This window comes from Chiloscyllium plagiosum, chromosome 22 (assembly GCF_004010195.1).
Source record: "Chiloscyllium plagiosum isolate BGI_BamShark_2017 chromosome 22, ASM401019v2, whole genome shotgun sequence".
In the NCBI taxonomy this organism is placed as follows: Eukaryota; Metazoa; Chordata; class Chondrichthyes; order Orectolobiformes; family Hemiscylliidae; genus Chiloscyllium; species Chiloscyllium plagiosum.
The window spans coordinates 24,184,183-24,193,180 of NC_057731.1; the positions used below are offsets into that span (position 1 = coordinate 24,184,183).

Consider the following 8,998-nt stretch of genomic DNA (forward strand, 5'->3'; position numbering starts at 1 on the left):
AGAACTAGCAGTCCAAAACCAAGGTCACTACTATTTACAATCAGACTGCATTGTGGGCAAATTTCATTTCTGAAAATAGAATAAAATGGTGCTTTTTACATCAGTTCAATCAAGCTATCGAGTTTGCAATATAAATTTTGACACTTCCACATTTTAAAATACAAATTAAAATTCAATCTATTATGTAATGCAGATTAATAATGTAACTTTAGCAGCAATGAGAGCCAACATTGCAAAATCAGCAGACAACTAATCAGGTGAGTATGACAATGCTCAAAATAAAGACAAGTTATAATCAGTGCAACACAAAACGGATGAGGGACACAGATGCTTTGCAAAAATGTTAGATGACCACAGTTTTGTTGGTCATTTTATGGACTAGTCCATCTTCAGTTGGATATTAATTAATGATGCAAACGGTAAAGGTTCACTGAATTGGTTAGTGGGAAAGGCTGGGTAAATTGGGCTATATTATATTGGGTTTGGAAGAGTAAGAAATTATATAATTGCAACATACAGAATTCTTGATTGTGATATCATGTCTGCTAGCTGGAAATCAAAAATATGGAGGATAAGGGAACAAATATTAAGACTAACGATTAGGATAAATTTCTTCACTCAAATGTCTGTGAATCTTTATAATTCTGTAATTCAGAGGGTTCTGTCATGCCCAAGCACATTTGATATTTTTAAAATGACCATGAAAGGCTGCAAAATGACGGACACATGTAAATCATTCAACTTCTTTTGTGGAATGAAAAGCTCCACTGTGTCTGAAGGGAACAAAAGGAACCATCCAGATTAATACTGACACAATATCTTTTTTGTTTCCTGAAAGGCATTCAAAAAGAGTAACTTCGAATTGAATGGGGAATCCAGATATAAAGGCCTTGGCTATCTCATAATTCCACAAAGCAGGACACATAACCCAACCACCTACTATCTGGAAAAGGATCTGAACTGGGTGAGAGTCACATAACTAGATGGCCAAAGCTCCTGTTTTAAAATACAGAGAAAAGCTGCTTAATGACAGAGTCCTCCAGATTGTCATTAAATTGAGTCAACTAAATCGCCAAGATAATAAACAGCAAGACATGGAAAATGCTTCAAGGACTGTATTTAACTTTTTCCAACTTCAAGTTGAGAAACAACTTCTTGGAAATCTGACTCAGAAACTTCACAGCTTAGTGAACATTACCTGCTCTACAAAATCTTCTTTATTATTAATGCATTAACTCAAAGAAACCAAAGGCCTGCTATGAAATGGACTGAGTCAATGATTAATTGCAATTGTATTTTTTCCCTTCATAAGTGTTCAATCTTTTCACACAAGATGGTGGGCACTCAAGGGAATGAAATGTATACTTTTACAGCTGGTAAGTAAGTAAACGTGTTCATTTCAAAACACAACTCAAAACGTTTGCTGGTATGAATATTTAAATAGTGCAGTCACTGAGGACAAAAAATATACCTTTCACATACAAATCACAAGAATCCTGGGCAGTACAAAAACACACAACTCGGATCCATAATGTTTTTGTAAGGATGCAGCATTGTTAACTATACCTGGGATTTAGAGACTGTTAGTCTCTCATTGAATCAAGGGAGATAGGGAGAGGTTGTAAAGTGGAGTTGAAGCTCAAGACCAGCCATGATCACATTGAATGACAGAGCAGTTTACTTCTACATTTATCTCTTGAGTCTGCTTGTAGTAGAGCAGTACATAAATATATGCACTGAAGATTGAACTCAGCGTGATAGTGCAAACCAAACCCATCCACAAGATCCTCAAATACTTGATTTCTGTAATTTTAAAAGCATGCCTAAAATGCCTCACACATTATACGATCAGTGCTCTTTCCTGCTAGCATGCTAGCAAGAGACTCCCATACCAGAGGTCTGTCTTGGCAAGACTGACTGACTACATATTTAATTTGAAAGAAGCATCCAAAGGAATACAAAATCCCCTTTCTCTGGAGTTTCAACAAGTTTTAATATATCCTTCCTTCCATAGCTGAATCCTTTCAACCCCCTCATGTAATTGGTATGACTACATAGAAATGGGTAGATGGGTTTGGAGGGAAATGGGTTGGGTGCTGGCAGGTGGGACTAGATTGGGGTCAGCATGAATGAGTTGGACTGAAGGGTCTGTTTCCATGCTGTACATCTCTATGACTCTGTTTAATAAATCCGTAAAACTGAATTCACCCTACAAAAGCTTTGGAGGAATTGTGAATTGCATTAATCCAGCTCTAGGCAAGGTTCACATGGAAGGAGGCCATCATTGGGGAATGAAATGAGCAATCCTGACACTTAGGTGGCTAGGGACTGGTTTTCATGGTCAGCAGAGGGACATACAGCAAAATCAACTCAAGACTGTCTTGAAGATTTCATGACTCATGGGAAACCCTTAAAAGAGGCTTTTTTCTTTTAGTTTTGAGGCAAATTTGAAGTTGGAGGAGATTGTGGGAGGAAGCTGTTTATTGCTTTGGCTGCCTATCTAATACACTTTATTTGATAACTTTCTGAAACACCTTTGACACAGGAATCTACTGCAAAGGCAGCTATACCTGCTCTGTGCACCACTACTTCTGGAGCCCCCCAGTTATGCATCTACTGCTCCCTCCTATTTCTTATCGACATACTTTCCCAAAATTACATCAGTAAACACCCACATGCCACTGATAAAAAAAAACTCTGCCTCACCAGCCTTCATCTGACCCTTCCACTTTGTTGTACAAGCTTTTCTGATGACAACAAACCTCACTCTAATGCAAGACCAAGAAAATCAAGGTCACTGTCTACGGCCTGCACCATAAGCTGCGTTCCAGAGCCATTAATTCTTCCTACTTGCTTGGCCATTCAAAAGAGTGGGGAAGCAGGAAGGCAGCTGCAGATGGCTGGGAAGGGTGTGTGTGTGTATGTGTGTGTGTGGGGGGGGGGGGGAAGGAGGCAAAGGCAACTGCAAAGTGGCGGGGTGGAGACAAGAAACAGAGATGAAGGTTTGGGACTGACAGATTTCTCTTGGAGTTGAATGGCATCTAAACATGAGAATGAATGGCATTCTCTGTGTTATACTTTTCTACACAATCCAAAACAAGTCATAGAGATGTACAGCACTGAAACAGACCCTTCTGTTCAACTTGTCCAGGCCGACCAGATATCCTAAACAAATCGAGTCCCAGTTGCCAGCGGCCCATTTCCCTCTAAATTCTTCCTATTCATATACCCATCTAGATGCCTTTTAAATGTTATAGCCTCCACCGCTTCCTCTAGCAGCTCATTCCATACACGCACCACCCTCTGTGTGAAAAAAATATCCCTTAGGTCCCTTTTAAATCTTTCCCCCTCACCCTAAACCTATACTCTCTGGTTCTGGACTCCCCCATCCCAGGGAAAAAAACCTTGTCTATTTACCCTATCAATGTCCCTCATGATTTTGTAAATCTCTATAAGGTCACCCCTTATCCTCTGATGCTCCAGCAAAAACAGACCCAGCCTATTCAGCCTCTCCCTGTAGCTCAAACCCTCCAATCCTGACAACATCCTTGTAAATATTTTCTGAACTCTTTCAAGGTTAACAACATCCATCCTATTGGAGGGAGACCAGAATTGCACACGATATTTCAAAAGTGGCCTAACCAATGTCCTTTATAGCTGCAACATGACCTCCCAACACCTCCACTGAATGCTCTGGCCAATAAGAAAGATATCATGAAAGACATTCAACAAAACAAGTTGAAAAAGCGGGCAAGAGAGTGTTGGGTGATGGGATAAGGTGCCCAGAAGCAGGAGGAGCACTAGGGACCATGTTTATCTCCCTGGCCCAGTCAACTCTTATGACCTCTATATCACAAAATATCCCTACTTTCATTTCTGAAATAACTCTTCCCATATCTCAACACTGAAAGACTCCACTGCTCCTAACCTTCCATCTTACACTCTACATAAAATTAAGCAGATTACAACCACTGTTGCCCATATCCTAAAATGAATTAAATTGCATTCATCCATTAGTCCTGTTTTTGTTGACCTACATTGGTATTCAGTCTGGTGATGAAATTATTTTACAATTCTATGAAATGATTTTGCAATTCACATCGTCGTGATCAAATTCCTCCAGGGTTTCACTTCTCCTCATCTCAAAATATTTCTTCAGTGCTACAATTTGAAGCAGTCTGCAAGCCTCTGACTCTGGCCTTGTGCATTTCTCACTTTCATCCATCTATTATTGACAGCTATACATTCAACCTCACTAAACCTCTCCACTGCACCTCCTCTCTTTCCCCAAGGTGTCAAGAAAACACCGAGAATGTATGTCCTAATGTCACCTTATTTAAATTGGCAGGCATTACATTACTGTGAGAAGCCCTCAAACATTTTTTATCAAAGAAACATAAAATTTATCATGGTGCTTAAGTAGCAATTTGAAGTTGCTGTTTGGAAAGTACTTAACATGCTCAGTTTACTGTTTGCTCAGGCCTTCATGACTATATCCAAGAAAACTGCAAGGGATATATGAATGCTACTTACTGCAGTCAAAATAGTAGTCTCACTGAATAAATAATATTTCAATTATTAGCAATTTTAACATTGTTGACTGATCCATTTCACCATCATGCCATTACGAGTTTTAAAAATTGGCATTATTTTTAATTCATCTCCAACAACTGACAGAACTTATGCGATTATAAATATGTTGTCTCTTAACATGGACTAAGCGCTCCTTACAGAAGAACGTGCTTTGGAGAGGTTTCTTAAAAGATTGGAATTGTTTTTTCACATTATTAGTGCATGTTAGTAAAAAGCAACATACAACCTTGAAGAAATTATGGCACTTAATAAAAGGATTTAAGTAAGTTCTGTTTGTATAGTCTGTATGTATTCATGCTCACCATGGCCAAAAAAGGTACATGTTGAGTTATACTGTTGAGCCTTCAGGTTTTACAATAAAAGGACGATGCAATCAGACTGTATGGTTCATACAAGAACAGTATTGTTTTGATGACCAAGACAAGAGAAACAGCCAAATTGCAAAGTGATATCAAAAAGTAGCACTGGGTTGTGACAGATATTTTTACTCAGCCTGTTCAGGAATGTTAATACACACCTCTGGAGTAAGTGGTCCTGGAACCCAGACCACCTAGCTCAGAGGTAAGGGCATTCTGAATTACCAGATCCTTTACTATATTATATAATTGAGAGTTATTTAGCCTTGAAAAGGACATTACTGAGAAGAAATGCAAAAGCTGTTCATCGATATTGAAATGGTAAGTCTGTTTCAAAGGTGCAAGGTCAGACAAGTGAAAACAAAGAGGCATGTGGCAGAACTGATGGGATTGCTGATAGAAGAATACCCTCATCTGAGTGAGGATCAACATTTAGAATAGCCATCTGGTAGGACAGGAGATTTATTAAAATCTAGTTAACTTCAGATACAATTAAATGTTAATAAAGAAAATCAGAATACATATGATTCAATGAAAGCAGAGACAACCTGGTGACACTCTCATCTGTATTTATATTGCCAAATCTTGAAGGGACAAGTCAATATATCAATGTCTTGATAGTTAGTACACACCCCCTTTGCCCATGATGATTTAGAGAACTTCCTCAAATACAACCCCAACGGTGCTCACATGCATCTCCTGCCAAATTTACATCAGGAGATAGAACATTTGCAAACCACACTATCTTGGAGGGACAGGAGACCTCACTGACTGATTTAAATCAGACTCTCACAGGGTAGTTTGGAAGCTGATTAAAATTTACATGGTTGGATTTCCCAAGCCCCCGGAAATTCAGTAGCAAAGCAAACCATTTGGATCCAGAAAGTTAAGTACTTCTTCAAAAGAAATAATACACCTATGGTGCCTCATGGCTCAGTGGTTAGCACTGCTGCCTCACAGCGCCAGGGACCTGAGTTTGATTCCAGCCTCAGGCGACTGTCTATGTGGAGTTTGCACATTCTCCCTCTATCTGCATGGGTTTCCTCTGTGTGCTCCAGTTTCCTCCCACAATCCAAAGATGTGGAGGCTATGTAAATTGCCCATAGCATTCAGGGATATGTAGGTTAGGTGCATCAATCAGGGTAAATGTAGAGTAATAGGGGAATGGGTCTGGGTGGAATACTCTTCAGAGGGTCGGTATAGACATGTTGGGCTGAAGGGTTCCACACTGTAGGCATTCTATGATCCTACGAACAAATTGCTGGAGAACCTCAGCAGGTCTGGCAGCATCTGTAGACAGAAATCAGAGTTAACATTTCAAGTCCAGTTCTTCAGAACTGATAGCATCTGGCAAAAAGTGTTACTTACTTTGTGACAAAGAGTGAGCGTGGGTGCGGGTGGGTGGGGGGTGGTAAAGGATTGAGCTGATAGGCGGAAATGAGACAGGGAAACTCACTAATGACAATCTCTTTGTTGCATGCAGGTCTGCTTGCAGTAGGATCTGAAAAACATCCATCACTAACATGCGAGCATCTAACAACCAACCCCTAACACTGAACAACATCACCGTCACCAAATCCCACTACCACATCATCCACATTCCGAGAGTCACCACTGACCAGTAATTTAAGTGGACCAGCCGCATTAATACTGTGGGATGATGCTCAGGTCAGAATTTAGGAAATCTGGCAACTCTTGATGTTCCAAAGCCTGGCATCACCTACAAACCAGAAATGTGAAGAATATGTGGAGCTCCAACAATTCTCAAGCTCAAAATCATTCTAGAAATAAAAATGCACTCTGCTTGATCTGCACTCTATTCAATGTCGTAAACACTCCCTTGGTCTACAAACAGTGCACAATGACAAGTGCAAGATGTTCTGCTGCACCTCACCAAGACTTCTTCTGTTGCATCTTCCAGATCGGTGACCCCTACCACATGGAGCAAGTGCAGCAGGTTCATGGGAAACTTGCAGGGATAGCGTTCACACCTGCAAACCATCTGAAACACAGTGCTTCAAGAAGTCACTCACTACCACAGCCTTTTACAGGCAAGTAGCAATGAGCAACAATTGCTTCCCTTCATTTTCAGTGACACCCACTTCCACGAATACATCAAAAATGCATTTTTCACTCATGCTGCAGTTTATATTTTCATCTGCTACCTTACTGATTTCCTCAAACACAACAGTCTCGTCAATAGTTACTCCATTTGTGAAGCTATATTGATGGTAATGGTTTCTCATGGAATGCTCAGTCATCGCAATCCATTCACAAGAACTAATCTCCTCATTTCCAGTGTAATAGGGTTGAGGTCCATTGATCATTAGAAATACTACCCTATATAACAATTTAAAATTATACAGCCAGTGTGACTCCCGACGTGTCAACAGACCCAAGCTCCCTGACTAACAGTCATGCAGTTTCCACAAGGAAGTAGGCATGGAGGCGAAGGCAGCGGAAGAAATGCTCGAATTAATGAGTTCAACACGTGGCGAGACATCTAGCATTTCTTCCGCCGCCTTCGCCTCCGCGCCTACTTCTTCAACCAGGATTCTCGCCCATCCTCTGACGACCCCTTCTCCCACCTCCAACACACCCCATCCACCTGGACACCCCGTGCTGGCCTCTTACCCGCCCTCGATCTCTTCATAACCAACTGCCACCGCGACATTGACCGCCTCAAACTGTCCACCCCTCTCACCCACTCCAACCTCTCACCCTCACAACGTGCAGCCCTCCACTCCTTCCGCTCCAACCCCAACATCACCATCAAACCGACAGACAGGGAGGCGCGGTGGTAGTTTGGTGCACCGATCGTTACACTGCTGAGGCTAAACGCCAGCTTGCGGACACCTCCTCCTACTGCCCCCTTGACCATGACCCCACCTCCTACCACCAAACCATCATCTCCCAGACCATCCATAACCTCATCACCTCGGGGGATCTCCCATCCACCGCCTCCAACCTCATAGTCCCACAACCCCGCACCGCCCGTTTCTACCTCCTGCCCAAAATCCACAAACCTGACTGCCCCGGCCGACCCATTGTCTCAGCCTGCTCCTGCCACACCAAACTCATTTCTGCATACCTCGACACGGTCCTGTCCCCCTTAGTCCAAGAACTCCCCACCTACGTTCGGGACATCACCCATCCCCTCCACCTCCTCCATGATTTTCGCTCCCCCAGCCCTCAACGCCTTATCTTCACCGTGGATGTCCAGTCCCTATACAGCTCCATCCCCCATCACAAAGGCCTCAAAGCCCTCTGCTTCTTCCTTTCCCGCCGAACCAACCGGTACCCTTCCACTGACAACCTCCTTCGACTGACTGAACTGGTCCTCACCCTGAACAACTTCTCTTTCCAATCCTCCCACTTCCTCCAAACCAAAGGAGTAGCCATGGGCACCCGCATGGGCCCCAGCTATGCCTGCCTCTTCGTTGGATATGTGGAACAGTCCATCTTCCGCAGCTACACTGGCACCACCCCCCACCTTTTCCTCCGCTACATCAATGACTGTATCAGCGCTACCTTCGTGCTCCCACGAGGGCGTTGAACAGTTCATCCACTTTACTAACACCTTCCATCCCAAACTCAAATTTACCTGGACCATCTCAGACTCCTCCCTCCCCTTCCGAGACCTCTCCATTTCTATCTCGGACGACCGACTCAACACGGACGTTTACTATAAACCGATTAACTCCCACAGCTGCCTAGATTACACCTCCTCCCACCCTGCCCCCTGTAAAAATGCCATCCCAAATTCCCAAATCCTTCGCCGTCTCTGCTCCTAGGAGGACCAATTCCAATACCGAACAACACAGATGGCCTCCTTCTTCAAAGACCGCAATTTCCCCTCAGATGTGGTTGAAGATGCTCTCCACTGCATCTCCTCCACTTCCCGCTCCTCCGCCCTTGAACCCTGCCCCTCCAATCGCCACCAGAACAGAACCCCACCAACCTCCAGATACATCGTATCATCCTTCGTCATTTCCGCCACCTCCAAACAGACCCCACCACCAAAGATATATTTCCCTCCCCACCCCTAT

General features: G+C 42.9%; 1 long non-coding RNA gene across 1 annotated transcript in view; it reads right to left on the minus strand.

Moving 5' to 3' along the window:
- Positions 1–4,166: 4,166 nt before the first annotated feature.
- LOC122561133 overlaps positions 4,167–8,998 on the minus strand; it is a 13,337-nt gene continuing 8,505 nt past the window's right edge. The window contains exons 2-3 of the long non-coding RNA XR_006314921.1: positions 6,850–6,854; positions 4,167–4,178 (exon numbers count right to left, since the gene is read on the minus strand). This is a non-coding gene — a long non-coding RNA (uncharacterized LOC122561133). The remainder of the gene's footprint in view (positions 4,179–6,849; positions 6,855–8,998) is intronic.